The sequence below is a fragment of the Phoca vitulina genome, unplaced genomic scaffold, assembly GCF_004348235.1.
Source record: "Phoca vitulina isolate PV1807 unplaced genomic scaffold, GSC_HSeal_1.0 scaffold71, whole genome shotgun sequence".
NCBI classification, from domain to species: Eukaryota; Metazoa; Chordata; class Mammalia; order Carnivora; family Phocidae; genus Phoca; species Phoca vitulina.
In genome coordinates, this window is record NW_022589774.1 from 10,546,948 (window position 1) to 10,560,768 (window position 13,821).

The following is a 13,821-nucleotide window of genomic DNA, read 5'->3' on the forward strand; positions in this document are numbered from 1 at the left end:
TTTTTGCTTTAGTTATAATTAAGTTTGACCTTTTAATAAATTATTATTAAATTGACTTGATACTGGAAGGAAGAAAGCCACCAGTCAGATAATTGTTCTAGAGACATTAGAGTTCTCATCTAAATCCTTATATTCTGGGGTTTCCTGCATAAGAAAGGAAATGAGATAGGATGTTTTTGTTGGAGTAGTTGAATGCTGACTTTTAGCTAGGTTTTTAAAAAATTTTGAAAGTATTATACGCTCATGTGCTCATAGAAGGGTATAAAAAGAAACATTCATGTTTTCTCATATTGCTACGTTTTCCCAAATATCTTTTATTAGGTTTTTAAAAAAAATTGTAGAAGTAGAAAGAAAAAAATTAAATAGACCATAATCTCGTTAAGCAGATAACACGTATTAACATTTTAAAAATAGAAGTAATAGAGGCCCTTGGGTGGCTCAGTCGGTTAAGTGTCTGCCTTTGGTCAGGTCATGATCCCAGGGTCCTGGGATCAAACCCCACGTCAGGCTCCCTGCTCAGCAGGGAGCCTGCTTCTCCCTCTCTCTCTGTCCCTCTCCCTCTGCTTGTGCTCTCTCTCGCTATCTCTGTCACTATGTCTGTCTGTCTCTCTCAAATAAATAAATAAAATCTTTTAAAAAAATAGAAGTAATCCATATATATAGTGAAAAGTTCAAACAATTCAGAAAATTATGAAAGTAAACATTTTCTTTTCCCCCAAGTCCCACTCCTCCTAGGTAATCACTGTAGACCATTCCTTTTGTATTCTTCCCCAATTTTTCTGGGCATATATACATATATATACACACATATACACTTATATAAACATATATATTTGTTCATATTTGATATTTGTCAAAAATATTATTTTTTTATATGATATAAATAGAATCATAGTACACAGTCTGTTCTGCAACTTTGTTTTTCTTTTTTTTTTTTTTTTACTTATCTGTCTTGGAGATATTTTTTTAAAGATTTATTTATTTTACTAGAGAGCACAAGTCAGGGGAGGGGCAGAGGGAGAGGGAGAGAGAATCTCAAGCAGACTCCCTGATGAGCCCAGAGACCACCGTGGGGCTCGATCTCATGACCCTGAGATCATGACCTGAGCCAAAACCAAGAGTCCGACGCTCAAATGACTGAGCCACCCAGGTGCCCCGTCTTAGAGATTTTTTATTCATTAAGAGAATTAACATATGCAAAAAGCCTAGAATAGTGGCTGGCATATTGAAAGCTCAAGAAATGTAAGATATTGTCATTTCAAAATCACATATAGATGGATTACCATATTCTCTTTAGTGGCCTTATAGTATTTATTGACTAGATTATTCTATGGATGGACAGTTAAGCTCTCTCTAATTTTTTAATTTGTTTTTTAAATTTTTAAACAATGCTGCAAAGAGTGTCTTTGAATATATATCTTTGAGAATTCTATAGGATAATTTTATAGAAGAGTGATCAATGGGACAAAATATATAAACATTTTAAAATGTGAAAGGTGTTGCTAAATCACCCTCCAGAAAGCTGTATCAGTCACATTCCTGTCACAGAAAATGAGAGTTGCCTGTTCCTTCGCTTTCCCCACACCCTTGTGAACTATGGATGTTTTCACCTCTGCCATTGAAACCATCTCTATCATGATCTGTCCATTGAAGAATAGCTCATTGTTTTTAAGTTTATGTTTCTTACATTTGTGAGTGAGGTTTAGCATCTTTAAAACATTTACTGGGCATTTGTGTTTTCTGTTTCTGTCTGTTCATATCCTTTTCTTATTTTTGTTTTGAAATATTGTCATCTAATTATTGATCATCTGATTATAATTCTTTAATATTATGAAATTCGTTTTTTGCCTATCATATGTTAGAAATATTTTTCCTAATCTGTCCCTTGGTTTTATTTATTTTATTTATTAATTCATTTATTCATTTATTTATTTAAGAGAAAGAGAGAGATAGAGCATGAGCAGAGAGGGGGGGTTAGGGAGCAGGGAGGCGAGTTAGAGGGAAAAGCAAGCAGGTTTCCTGCTGAGCAGGGAGTCCGACGCGGAGCTAGATCCCAGGACCTCGGGATCATGACCTGAGCCGAAGGCAGATGCTTAACTGACTGAGCTACCCAGGTGACCCTGTCCCTTGGTTTTAAAAGTTGTTTATTAATGGGTCACCTGGGTGGCTCAGTTGGTTGGGTGTTGGACTCTTGGTTCTTAGAGTCTGCTTAAGTTTCTCTCTCCCTCTGCCCTTCCCTCCCATGCTCACTCATGTGCTCTCTCTCAAATAAATAAATATTAAAAAAATAAAAGTTGTTATTAATATTTTTCATGGAGACATTTAAAGCAATTTTTTATGCAGTCATATCTGTCAGTCTTAAGTAAGGCCTTTAATAATAAAGTTCTATTCCAATGTGATTAAGGTTATTGATAACAGTGAGTTCTTCTCAAGATATTTTCCTCAATAGATGCAAGGCAGAGTAACATCATTTGGACCGATGGTTATTCATATGTTCATATTCAGGAACATTGACAAAATGTCTATCTGTCCTTTATCATGCATTGATCTGGACATGATAACTCTGGACTTCAGCATAGATAGAAAGTTCTGTAGTTTTTTGCATGACAGCACTTAAAATGTTAAGCTTGGACTATGAACCTGTGGGATTAGTGAGTCATTTCTTTCATGGTTTGTTTGCTTGTATAGTATCTCACACCTATAAGTAGAACTTGGAGAATTACATGAATTTTCTTTTTGCTATTTCATGTGTATATAAAGGATGCAGTATATGCAGTATATGGTTGGCCAACAGTATGGGGAAACAGGTCAACCCATCAAAAACTCCTACAAGTTTTCCTTTGGAATTGGCAACCTCTTCTACTTATGGGGCAACTCTACTGATAATAGGCCACAGATGTCCACAGTCAGTAAAGGAGTGCACATGAATCCAGCTGTTCATCCTAAGTAGTGGACATACACACAGGAACTAGAGTGTTTAGTCTGTGACTCATGTACATCCAGCTTTTATTTGATGATTTTTAAAATCTTTTCTTTGTTCTATTATAGGAGATACACATTTTTGGATTTTTAAAAGATTAACTGGATGACAGTTAATAAATAAAACAATCAGCATGAATTCAAATTCATAATTTGAATTCAGAATTCAAATTCAATTTAGTTCAAACTGTCATTTAAGGTACAACTGAACTGAATCTTAAGGTATAAGATTTATCTTGACCTGTTTGGATGGGCCATGGCTTGGCCTTAAATTTCATCTCATAGTCCTATCCTTTGCTTGCCTCTGAAATGAGTGGAATCAACAAGCACTGAATGCCTATAAAATACCCAGTACTCTGCAAGACAGCATTTGCGTGAAACAGAAATAGAAGACTTGGTTGGTTCTCACCCTTGTGGTGAATTTACTGTGAAGCTGTTGGTACTTAACCTCCAGGGTCATTCACTTACTTGCAATACTCTCTTACATAATTTGTATTCACAATTTTGTATTCTTTTTCTTAGAGAGGGCCCTTCAAATTCCATATGCTCTGCAAAAACCTGAATCTACCCCCTGAGAACTTAATATTTTACTGCAAAAGATAAGGCTTACACTCATAAAACAAGTAGGCAACCACTTCAGATGGTGTAAAAATGAAACTCTTAACATGTTCTGTAGAAGTTCGGAGAAATAAATCTCATTTATTTGCTTCCTCTGTGGAAATTTGATTTGTCCATGTATGTACAAACTCCAACATGAATATTTCTTTCTCCCATTTCCTACTTACTTAGGTCTTGTGGCCAGATGTTAATCTTTGTTTAATTTTAACCAAAATGCAGATACTGTGGAACACTGGGTTCTTAAATTGCTTGTTGGGAGTTTTAATGTCTGTAATTGGGAGGTAAGCAATTAAATTGCACAAACCTACCTTCTCTGAAGATAAATTTGATACACTCTTTTCTTATTAGTAAATCGTGGTAGGGTTGTTTGTGAGTCTCTGATGTAACTTTTTTATGATTTCTCTTGGTTTCTTAATAGTAGATTGCTTATCTTTTGTGAAATCAACACTGAGAAGTTATTATAGGATGTGCTAATCCTAACCAGTCAAGAATGGATTGAAGGGAGATGCTGCAGTCTTTATTTACCCCCAGAGGAAAGCTTATTTGTTTTTTGTTGTTGAGGAAAGCTTATTTGAAGTCAAGCTTTGATTTTCCTTAAGACTTCCAATCCTGTGACTTTTCTTGTATGGAACTTTATGTGGTTAAAAAAAAATCTTTTTACACTTTTTTTCATTCTGCTAATATGAGTGTTTGTGACTGACCAATAGACAGTGGTTTGAAGTCATATATAGCTAATTCCATGTGTTTGCTTTTTCTCTTGCTTGGGGTTATCAGAGGTTCACCAGGAATCCTGTTTTTCTGTGCTTGTCACCATGGCTCAGTTAATTCTAGGGCTCATTGACTTCCTTTTAACCTAAGAGAAAGTTTTGAATTGTGGCTCAGCTGTTTGTGTTAATGCTTTGAGATTTTATTTTCTCTTAACTTCAAATATACATTCCACTTAACATATATTCTTCCCACCATACCATTAAAAAAAAGTAAGGGAGTTAGGTCCCACTGAAAATACCCAACCTCAAATGTAGGGAGAAGCCTACTTCAACTAGTGATCCTCACTGAGGACCATGAAATGTTTATACACATACCTAGATTTTTCTTTAGACACCTGTCATTTTGGGCCATTTCTTGATCATTCTGTCTTTCTCTAATCAATATCCTTCATATCAGAAGTAATCAGAATGCCAGGGACAAGCAGAATAGAGGTGAATGTGTCTCCAGAAACTTTTGCTAAGCCACTATTGGCACTCAGTTCACAGTTTGGAAAGAACTGAGCACTTCTGAAGTACCCCTTCATTTCAAGTGAATTCTCCCAGTGGAGGACTTTTGGAGAGGATAAAAGTTAAAGGCATCCATAAACATTATACTTCAAGACCAATCTGACTTAAATTTGCTTGCTTAGGTCACAGAGAGGAGACTAATTCAGGGGGTCTCTGAACTTATCTCTTCTTTCTATGTTTTCTTGCCATGCATTTTCACAGACTTCATCTCAGTTTATTTATCATTACATTACTTCCATGTTTACAGATAAGAAAACTGAGGCTCAGAAACATTGAATCAGTAAGTGGCAGAGCTGGAATTAAAACTTACCTCTTTCTGAGTTGGAATCTTTTTCCAAGCATACCATATTACTTCCCATGATCTGTTTTTGCCATTTTAAAAGGGTGATTTGGGGATCCCCCTCAGCTATACTCAATTGACTTTCCTTGGAAACTACATTACTCTCTTCATGTAGTTGTGAACAATTCAGTTGGACATCAATATTCTTATTTGTTCATCTGTTCAAATGATAGTTACCAGATGTTTAATATGTACCATGTACTTTACTATACAAGGTGCTGTGTATATAATGGTGGACAAACTGTTCATGACTCCTGTACTCTTCATATTTAATAGCTAATGGGAGAAAAGTAACATTAAATCACTATACAAATAAATGTGTATAATCAAAATTTGTACAATCCTTGGGACATAAGAACTAGAGTCTATGACAGAGACAATTAAGAGAGGATTTGGGAGATGGATATTACCCAAACAAAACTGGATGTTGGCCAGCAAAGTAGGGTGGTTAAATAGGTCATGGACCATCAAGGGCACTATTGGGTCTGAGCGTCTAGAGTATTTCTGTTTATTTGATGTGCTCAGGCCAAATCCACTGACCTGAATCTGCTACTTCCCAACGAGGACCCTTCTTGGAGGACAGGGGTATAGTAAATGAGAAAGTTTGGGAGGATTTATGCAAATATATTATCACTATGGAGATAGTAATCTTAAACCCATATATTATGACACCTGGAGTAGTAACACCTTCCTATGTAAAAGATGCTGTACCAATAACCAGCAAGAATGGAGCTGACCTTGCTGAGTGAAGCCAGTTCCTCCACAGCACAGACAAGAGTCGATCAACTATAAAGCTTGACAAAGTAAGTCAGAGAAAGACACATACCATATGATTTCACTCACATGTAAAATTTGAGAAGCAAAACAAACAAAGGGAAAAAATGAGAGAGAGAGAGAAATCAACATACAGACTTAATTGTAGAGAACAAACTGATGGTTACCAGAGGGGCGGGGGTGGGGTGATGGGTGAAATAGGCGGTGGGGATGAAGGCGTGCACTTGGGACGAGCACAGGGTGTTGTATGGAAATGATGAGTCACTATATTGTACACCTTAAACTACTGTAACACTGTATGTTAACTAACTGGAATTAAAAACTTAATATAAAGCTTGAAAATGTTTTATTTATTTCCATAGACTTTGTCATAAGTGCCAAATATGCTTCTGTTTCCTTTCAGAGTTTTACAATATTTATGGGAAAAGCAGTTTTCCTGTCTTTCTTTTAGTCATGCGATTCATGTAATGAATAGAGTGTAATGGTTTAGAGCATGAGCTCAGGAGTGAGAAAATGAATTTGATTACAGTTTTGCACTTCTTACTCGCTCTGCAACATTGGGCAAGTTACTTTATCTTACTAGCTTCAATTTCTGTATCTATAACGTTAGAATGAAAAATAACCCTAATACTTACAGAGTTATTATGAGGTTTAAGCTTGATAATATTAAGTTCTTAGTATAGTGGCTAGCAAATATTAAGTGCTTAGGAAATTACTGTTAGTTTTTCTTTCTTCATGGAACTTTCTACTATTGGAAATTCCCTTTTTTATTTATCTTCCTTTTTTTTTTAAGATTTTTTATTTATTTATTCATGAGATACAGAGAGAGAGAGACAGAGGCAGAGGGAGAAGCAGGCTCCCCGCAGAGCAGGGAACCCGATGCGGGACTCGATCCCAGGACCCTGGGATCATGACCTGAGCCGAAGGCAGACGCTTAACCAACTGAGCCACCCAGGCGTCCCTATTTATCTTGCTTATTTCTTGACTGTCTCCCCTACTCCCCCACTTAGTGACCATGCGTATCCTGTTCATGGCTGTATCCTTAGGAATGGTATCTGGCAGTAGGTGCTTAGGAACTATCTGTCCGATGGATAAATAATGGTTTATATATTATTCATGCCTATTATGAGCACTCACATTGGAAGGTACAACCATGAACATTACCCAGCGTCTGCCTCCATTTAGTGGGACAGACAAATAAATCTAAAGACTTGTACCATTACTGTCAAGGCAGTGAGGGCTCAATATGTGCTTTAAAAAGAAAGACTTTTTTATAGAATTTAAGGTTCATAGCAAAACTGTGGAAAGTACTGTGAGTTCCCGCATACCTCCTGCCCCCACACATGCCCCCACTATCAACATCCCACACTACAGTGGTACATTTGTTATAGTCATTGACAGACATGTCATTATCAACCAAGGTCCATAGTTAAGTTAGGGTTCACACTTGGTATTGTACATTCTCTGGGTTCGGACAAATGTATAATGACATGTATCCATCATTGTAGTATCATACAGAATAGTATCACTGCCCTAAAAATCCTCTGTGCTCTGCCTATTCATCTCTCCCTCTCCCCACCCCAATCTCTGGCAATCACTGATTTTTTTTACTGCCCCCATAGTTTTGCCTTTTCCAGAATGTCACATGGTTGGAATTGTTCAGTATGTAGCCTTTTCAGATTGGCTTCTTTCACTTAGTGGCATGCAATTAAGGCTCCTCCATGTCTTTTCATGGCTTAATAGCTCATTTCTTTTTCGTGCCAAATAATATTCCATTGTCTGAATGTACCACAGTCTATTTATTCAGCTACTGAAGGGCATCTTGGTTGTTACTAAGTTTTGGCAATTAAATGATAAAATAAAATAAAATAAAATAAAAGTGCTATAAACATCCATCTATAGGTTTTTGTGCGGATCTAAGTTTTTGGCTCCTTTGGGTAAATATCAAGGAGCAAAGATGCTGGATCATGGGGGAAGAGTGTGTTTAGTTTTGTAAGAAATTGCTAAACTGTCTTTCAAAGTGGATGCATTCCCACCCCAGTCAACAAGAGTTCCTGTTGCTCCACATCCTTGTCAGTATTTGGTATTGTCAGTGTTTTAGATTTTGGCCATTCTGATAGGTGTGTAATGGTATCTCATTGTATTTTAGATTTGCAGTTCCATAATGACATATGATATCTTTTCATGTGCTTATTTCTCATCTGTGTATCTTCTTTGGCAATGTGTCTATTTAGGTCTTTTGCCCATTTTTTAATTGTGTTGTTTGTTTTCTTATTGTTGAGTTTTTAGAGTTCTTTGTATATTTTGGATAACAGTCCTTTATCAGATGTGAGTTTTGCAAATGTTTTCTCCAAGTCTGTGGCTTGTCTTCTCATTTCTTAACATTGTCTTTTGCAGTGCAGAAGTTTTTAATTTTAATGACATCCAGCTTACCAATATTTTCTTTCATGATTTGAGCCTTTGCTGTTGTATTTAAAAGGACATCGTTGCGGCACCTGGGTGTCTCAGTCAGTGGAGCATGCAACTCTTGATCTCTAGGGATTGTGGGTTTGAGCCCCACATTAGGTACAGAGATTACTTACAAATAAAATCTTAAAAAAAAAAAAAAAGAAAAGGACATACCCAAGATCATCTAAGTCTTCTCCTATGTTACCGTCTAGAAGTTTTATAGTTTCATGTTTTACATTTAGGTCTGTGAGTTGAATTTTGTGAAAGGTATAAGGTCTGTATCTAGATTTCATTTTTTTTGCATGTGAATATTCAGTTGTTCTATCACTCATCATTTGTTGAAGAGACTGTCTTTGCTCCATTGTATTGCTTTTGCTCCTTTGTCGAAGATCAGTTGACTGTATTCATGTGGGTCTATTTTTGGATTCTCTGTTCTGCTTCATTGATCTATTTATCTGTTTTCACCAATACTGTACAGTCTTGATTACTGTAGCTTTATACAGCAAGTCTTGAAATCAGGTAGCATCACTCCTATGACTTTGTTCTGTTTCAAAATTGAGTTGGTTATTCTGGGTCTTTTGCCTCTCCAAATAAACTTTAAAATCCATTTGTCAATATCCACAAAATAACTTGCTGGGATTTTGGTTGAGCGTGCATTGAATTTATAGATCAAGTTGAGAAGAACTGACATTTTGACAGTATTGAGTCTTCCCATTCATGAACATGGAACATTTCTCTATTTAGTTCTTCTTTGATATCTTTCATAAGGGTTTTGTAGTTTAGCTCATATAAATCTTTCACATTTTTTTTAAGATTTATACATAATATTTCATTTTGGGGACGGTGCTAATGTGAAGGGTTTATGTGTTTTTAATTTCAAATTCCACTTGTTCATTGCTAGTATATAGGAAAGCAATTAACTTTTGTATGTTAACCTTGTATTCTGCAATCTTACTATAATCACTTATTAGTTCCCAGAGTTTTTGGTTGAATTTTTTTTTTTTCAGATTTTCCACATAGATAATCATGTTATCTGCAAACAGAGATGGTTTTATTTCCTTCTTCTCAATCTGTTTTCCCTTTTATTTCCTTTTCTTGTTTTTTGTTTTTGCTTTTTGTATTAGCTAGGATTTCCAGAACAATGTTTAAACGCAGTGGTGAGAGGGGACATCTTGCCTTGTTCCTGATGTGAGTGGGAAAGCTTTGAGTTTCTCATTGTTAAGTATGATGTTACCTGTAGATTTTTGTAGATGTTATTTATCAAGTTGAGGAAATTTTTCCCTATTCCTGGTCTGTTGAGAGTTTTATCATGAATGAGTGTTTGATTTTGTCATATACATTTTCTGTATCTATTGATATGATCATGTGATTTTTCTTCATTAACTATTGATGTTATGGATTACATGAACTGATTTTCAAATGTTGAACCTGTTTTGTATACTTGGAATAAATCCAACTTGGTTATGGTGTATAATTCTTTGTTTACATTGTTGGATTTAATTTGCTTTTTTCTTTTGAGAGTTTTTGCATCTATATTCATGAGAGATATTGGTCTGTAGTTTTCTTATAATGTCTTTGTCTGTTTTTGGTATCAGTTTAGTACTTGCCTTATAGAATGAGTTAGGAAGTAGTCCCTCTGATCCTATCTTCTGAAAGATGTTGTAGAGAATCAGTATAATTTCTTCCTTAAATGTCTGGTAGAACTTACCAGGGAACCCATCTGGACCTAGTATTTCTGTTTTGGAAGGTTATTGATTATTGATTCAGCTTCTTTAACAAATATAGGCCTATTCCGATTGTCTATTTATTCTTTTTTTTTTTTTAAAGATTTTATTTATTTATTTGACAGAGAGAGACACAGCGAGAGAGGGAACACAAGCAGGGGGAGTGGGAGAGGGAGAAGCAGGCTTCCCGCCGAGCAGGGAGCCTGATGCGGGACTCGATCCCAGGACCCTGGGATCATGACCTGAGCTGAAGGCAGACGCTTAATGACTGAGCCACCCAGGTGCCCCTGTCTATTCTTCTGTGAATTTGATGTAGATATGAATTTCTGACCTATATCATATTCCTTCTCTCTGAGGAACTTTTTTAAACCTTTCTTCCAAGGCAGGTCTACTGGCTAAAAATTCCCTTGATTTTGTTTTTGTTTATTTGAGAAAGTCTTTATTTCTCCTTTACTTTTGAAGTATAGTTTTGAAGAGTACAGAATTCCAGGTTGGTGGGTTTTTCTGTCAACATTTTAGGTATTTCACTTCACTCTCTTCTTGCTTGCATAGCTTCTGAGAAAAACTTGGATATAATTCTGGTTTTTGCTCTTTATAGGTAAGGTGTTCTTGTTTTGTTTTGTTTGCTGTGACTTTTTTCAAGGTTTTTTTCTGTTTTTGATTTTCCGAAGTTTGAACATGATATGCCACAGTGTAGTGTTTTGGGCATTTATCTTTCTTGATATTCTTTGAGCTTCTTTTTTTTTTTTTTTTTTTTAAAGATTTTGTGTATTTATTTGACACAGAGAGAGTGAGAGAGAGAGAGCATAAGCAGGGGGAGTGGCAGGCAGGCAGAGGGAGAGGCAGGCTCTGTGTTGAGCAAGGAGCCCGATGTGGGACTCGATCCTAGGACTCTGGGATCATGACCTGAGCCAAAGGCAGCCGCTTAACTGACTGAGCCACCCAGGTGCCCTTCTTTGAGCTTCTTGAATTTGTGGTTTTGTGTCTGACATTAATTTGGGGAAATTCTCATTCATTTTTTCTTCTTTATTCCTTAGATATTGTTTCTGTTTCCTTTCCTTCTGGTATTCCCATTACAGATATGTTATACCTTTTGTAATTGTCCCATAATGCTTGATATTCTGTTCTTTTGGGGAGGATTTTTAATTTGTTTTTGTGTGTTTGTGTTTGTTTGTTTGCTTCTCAGTTTTAGAAGTATCTATTTTCATATTCTCAAGTGTAGAGATTCTTTCTCTACAGAATCTACTAATGGGTCCCTAAAAGGCATTCTTCATTTCTATTACAATATTTTTGATTTCTAGCATTTCTTTCTTATCCTTTATTTCCATTTCTCTGCTTATATTATCTATCCTTGTATATGGTCTTTTTCCTTAACAAGTTAATCATAGTTTTAAAAAATTCCCAATCTGATATTTCTGCCATTCCTGCTATATCTGACTCTGGTTCTGATGCTTGTCCAGTTTCTTCACAATGTGTTTGATTGTTTTGTTTTGTTTTGTTTTGCCTTTTAGCATGTCTTGTAATATTTTGATGAAAGGTGGATATGATGTACCCAGTAAAAGGAAATTGGTTGTTCCTGATGTACTTGAAATGTAGGGAGAAGGGAAGCTTTCTGTAATCCTATGGTTAGGTTTCAGTCTAATGGTGAACCCGTGCCCCTGGACTGTGAACTTCACCAGTGTTTGTTAGTTGTTTTTTCTCCCCCTTCACCCTTAGTGAAAGGATGGCCAGGGTGGGCCTCAAGATGGGTATTTCCCTTCCCCCACATGGAAGGCTAGAAGAGGCTAGAGCAGGCATTTTCCTTTCCCTGGGTAGATTAAGCTCTGGTAAAATAGTTTGTCTTGAGAGCAGGTGTTCTTAAGAGGAACAGAATACTCTGGTGTATTTCAAGATGGTTCCTTTTCACCTTCCCTTGCTAGAAGTACCAGGAGACTTTTTTTTTTTTTTAAGATTTTATTTATTTATTTGACAGAGAGAGAGAGAGAGAGAGCATGATCACAGGGGAGGGGGCAGAGGGAGAGGGAGAAGCAGACTCCCCACTGAGCAGGGAGCCTGACATGAGGCTTGATGCCAGGACCCCAAGATCATGACCTGAACCGAAGCCAGATGCTTAACTGACTGAGCCACCCAGGTGCCCCTGTACCAGGAGATTTTTCTCTGATATTTACTGTGGGAACCTGGTCAGCCTCCTAGAGGTAAAACTCACAAAAGTGTGACAGTACATCTGTGACTGGGTCCCCCTGTAGTTTATCTTTCTTAGTCTTGTCCTCACTGAGCCTCCAGCAATTCAGTAATTACAGTTCAGGTTTTCCTACCCTGGCACTGGTTTCCATGGAATTTCTGCTCTGACAAGTTGTGATTCTTTGTATCTGCCTGTCTGCTCTTCAGTTATGAGGAGCAGTGGTTTGCCCTGTGAACTCACTTTTCTGATGGATCTAAGAATAGTTGTTCATTTTCCAGTTTAGTCAGCTTTTCACTTGTTGTTAGGATGGAGTGGCTACTTGTAAGCTCCTGCTGGACTGGAAACTGGAAGTTCTTTTCTGCCCATTTTTTAATCATGTTGTTCAATTTCTTACTGTTGAATTTTAGGAGTTTTTGTATATTTTGGATAAAAATCTTTATAATATATGTCTTTTGAAAATATTTTCTACCTCTTTGTGGCTTTCTTCTCATTTTATTGAGCGAATGTACACTTTTCAAAAAAATCTTTGTTGCCCCTGGGAACTGTGAGGTGGTCATAGTAAACATCCTTTCAAAAGCTCATAACACAAATACATTCAGCTCTCAAATGATTTCTTAGCATGAGTAGCTGGGTAAGCATTTTGAGATTTTTTGAGATGTTAAACCTCATTTTAAAATAATTTTGAAATTTAGTTCTGGAATGGAACTATGCACTTGCCCAGTTTTCCTAGATTTGTGCTTGCATGCATTGCTCATGAGGTTTCATTACTTCCCTCTCTTTTAGTGGGAGGCAGAGTTTCTAATATCTTCCCTCTGTTCTTTCAGGTCCAAGGACAGAGGGTTATGAACAGAGAACTCTTGGGAGCAGATACTGGAATCTAACCTCCTTAGACTAGGGCCTCACAGCATCTTACAGTGGTAACCATAAGTCAACTCCAGTTGCTGGTCTCTCACAGTAGTAACATGTGTATTAAATGTTACTATTAAACTCATAATGTGATTTTTTCCTACACCTTTGCTTCTGAAATTTACTTATATCTAACTTCTATCACTTACATAGAAAAGTTTGTCAAAATAATATGTACCATTCTCTACATTTATTTTAGTAATTCCCCTCTCCAGCTCACTACAAAATCAAGTGGAAACAAATAGAGTGGTTCACTTATTGAGTCTTTTGTCCTAGAATCCATGAAAAAGTTGAGATTTATTGGTCAGTTGGCTCCAGGATGCTCATCACGTTCATATAGTGGGAAAGCTTTCAGGAAATCATAACATTCCTTTGTTTCCTTTTCCAGCTTAAAATACAGACATACTGGATATCCCGCTAGGGTGAGAATTTCTTAGAAAATGAAAGCTATTTCTTAGATTTGTTTTATATCAGATGAGTTTAAATAGATTTTCTCTAGGTTTGAGTGTTGATGACCCCACAGGCAAGAAAACCCTTGGATGGTGTAGATGTTATGAGTTTAGAAAAAAAAAAAAA

General features: G+C 36.5%; 1 protein-coding gene across 2 annotated transcripts in view; it reads left to right on the forward strand.

The window, feature by feature from the left end:
- RGL1 (ral guanine nucleotide dissociation stimulator like 1) overlaps positions 1–13,821 on the forward strand; it is a 231,790-nt gene that overhangs the window by 160,507 nt on the left and 57,462 nt on the right. The window lies entirely within an intron of this gene.